The sequence below is a fragment of the Poecilia latipinna genome, unplaced genomic scaffold, assembly GCF_001443285.1.
Source record: "Poecilia latipinna isolate Pla-1442-1.1 unplaced genomic scaffold, P_latipinna-1.0 Scaffold3035, whole genome shotgun sequence".
NCBI lineage: Eukaryota > Metazoa > Chordata > Actinopteri > Cyprinodontiformes > Poeciliidae > Poecilia > Poecilia latipinna.
In genome coordinates, this window is record NW_015115651.1 from 92,088 (window position 1) to 94,948 (window position 2,861).

Consider the following 2,861-nt stretch of genomic DNA (forward strand, 5'->3'; position numbering starts at 1 on the left):
TATGTATATTGAGAGAAATGTGCATTTACATTTGTGCATATATTTGTGCATAACAAAAGTCTATTTACAATATGAGAAAAATAAAATTATGCAAATACCAATGGAAATGTAAAATTAGTAAGTCAGCTAATACCAGCAGGGACATGACACTGAGTGAGTTTGTTGGTGCACCATCATGGAAAATTCAAATATAATATCCAGAAATGTGTGGTTGTGTGATGAGGAAAATAAAGGTACAAATGTTCAGGGGCTGAATACTTTTTGGACCTGCCATAGTCTTGAAACTCGGAGTTCTGACCCATTTTCCTGTGATTCCTTGTTCAGCCTGACCTTCCTTCCTGTATATTGTCACACTCACAGCTGTCCCAACTAGCTGCATACGTCGGCTGTTTTTATATGTGGCAGCGTTTGTCCTGTGGCTAACAAGTCCAGAGACTGGCACCGAGGCCGACACCGTCCTGACCGGACCTGCAGCGGTATTGAGTAAATGCCATAATGCTGCCATGATGTCTTCTTACAGAGGGAGTGCGCCGCCACTCCCCCCCTCTGCGGTTTTGCTGTGTAATGAAATATGTCTCGCTTGATGTATGGCTGCAGGAGAAGCCCAAATCGAAAACTGAATCACACTAACTTAATTTGTGGTTCGGGCAATCAAATTACTTGTTTTGGCTGCTGTGCTGACGATGAATTCATCTTTGTGACAAAGCTGTCAGGGCGGCTAAAGGGGAGGGGGAGACGCAGTGAAGAGTGTGTGTGTGTGCATTGGACTGGGTAATGGTGAGAAGAGGCTAGCAAACAACTTAGCCGCAAGTGTTGTGTGGAGCTTTTGTTCTGGTGTGGAGCAGGAAGTCTTCTGAAGTTTAATAATACAAACAGGAAGTTGTTTTCCTGAACAGACCGCCACGGGTGTAAGCGGTTTACCGGGCTGCGGTGACCCTGTGGACCAGTTAGAGGAGAAAGTGTCAGGAAGTGTGCGGGCATCCCGCAGTCAGAGCTCATTTCTACTGCAGCACAGCAGCTTGACATCACTGCCTCAAGACACAACATGGCTACAGTGAGAGGAGCTCATTAAAGGCTCTGTTCATGGAGAATAAGCCCTTCATGCTTTATTTTTTCATGCGTTTTAGCATATTTTATAAAAATGTTTATAAGGTGATGACACCTCCCATTGGTTTCCCGTCAAGTTCGTACTAAAATGTGATTGCTGTCTTTTTTATAATGCAGAGAGTGGAAGCTCATTATTACACAACAGTGAAACAGTATTGCCATACAGGTTTCACAGTCTACCTTTAGAAACTCTAGATAATTCTGCTGTGATGTTGTACAGATAGATGCCGATTTCTGCCACCATTTTGGCAGATTTCATATGCATATCATTAGCCTCATAACATAATTGCCTAAGTCATATGTTAGTGTTTTTAGAAAACAGGAAAGACATTAATTAAAGTATAGAAAAAAATGTGAAAAAATATGGATTGTTTTGTACTGTAACACATGTTCTGATAGGCTCAGGACACGGGCAATCAGGATGATGTAGTAGTGTAAGAATATCTCAATTTGACCAAAATATGACTTATGCAATTATGCTATGAGGTTACTGATACATTTGCTTAAAAGGAGTTCTCCCAGTATGTACATTGATTTTTACTGGGTATTTTTTCTTCATAAAATCCAGAAGAAATTTTTCCAGGCCAGATTTTGATGAAAGGTATAAATTTGGTAGATGGACACCTTTGAAAACATTTCAGCCACACACATTACTTCATTTTGGCTCAACACAACAAATAATACAAGACTGTAAACCATACCCGGATTATGTTTGGATTTGCAGTGGTTTACAGATTCATTTTCTACTAAAATCAAACTACTCTTCTTACTTTATGAAAATATTGCATATTTTGTTGAACTGGGAAACTAATTACAACAGTGTTGTGTTTTAAAACACTTCAATATGAGAACTTTCCCCTTGACATTATCTCCCCTTGTCATGCGAGTTGAATAAGTCACATGGCATCGTTATGGACGTGTTTGGATCACCAAGCAACAATGATCCAAACATTGAGCTGAACAGAGTCTTGGGTCTTAATCTCTTAGAAGTGTAAAGGGCTGCGGGTGCCCCGTCCCCTCTTCTTGGAAGTATAAAGGGGTGCGGGTGTCGTCCCCCCCGGAGAGGTACGGGTACCGTCCCCCTCTCTTAGAAGTGTAAAGGGGTGCGGGTGTCACCCCCCCGCCCCCCCGGAAGGGTGTGGGTGCCACCCCCCCCTTCTTGGAAGTGTAAAGGGGTGCGGATGTTGTCTCCCCCTCAGATGATAGGGATATGGGTCCGGGTGCCGTCCCCCCTTCTTGAAAGTGTGAAGGGGTGCATGTGTTGTCTCCCCTTGGTTGAAAAGGGGTGTGGGTTTTAATGTTTTTTTTAATGTCTTTATCTTTATTTTGTATTTATTAATTTTTTTCTGTTTATTCAATGTTACATGACTCTGTTTCTGTTTTTAATGTTGTAAAGCACTTTGAAATGCCTTGCTGCTGAAATGTGCTATACAAATAAAATTTGATTGATTGATTGATTGATTCTGCTCACTGGTGCTGCCTAGAGTTTTGTGTAATTTCATCATTAAACCATCATTTACACTACTACCTGGGTCCACCGTGTCTATCCTCACCAACTACACCACAAATCCATCCATCTCTGTCATGATGGAGTTAATAATACAAACAGTGAAAAGAAAAACACCAACAGAGGTCAGTAATGCAAGTATGACGGAGTTTAATGGCCAGTCTAAGAGATTTTTATTTTCAAATACAATATTATTATTATTATTATTATTATTATTATTATTATTATTATTATTATTATTATTATT

At 40.5% G+C, this 2,861-nt stretch overlaps 1 long non-coding RNA gene across 1 annotated transcript in view; it reads right to left on the reverse strand.

Annotated features, from left to right (window-relative positions):
* LOC106939947 (uncharacterized) overlaps positions 1 to 2,861 on the reverse strand; it is a 14,555-nt gene that overhangs the window by 5,023 nt on the left and 6,671 nt on the right. The window contains exon 2 of the long non-coding RNA XR_001422958.1: positions 1,753 to 1,760. This is a non-coding gene — a long non-coding RNA (uncharacterized LOC106939947). The remainder of the gene's footprint in view (positions 1 to 1,752; positions 1,761 to 2,861) is intronic.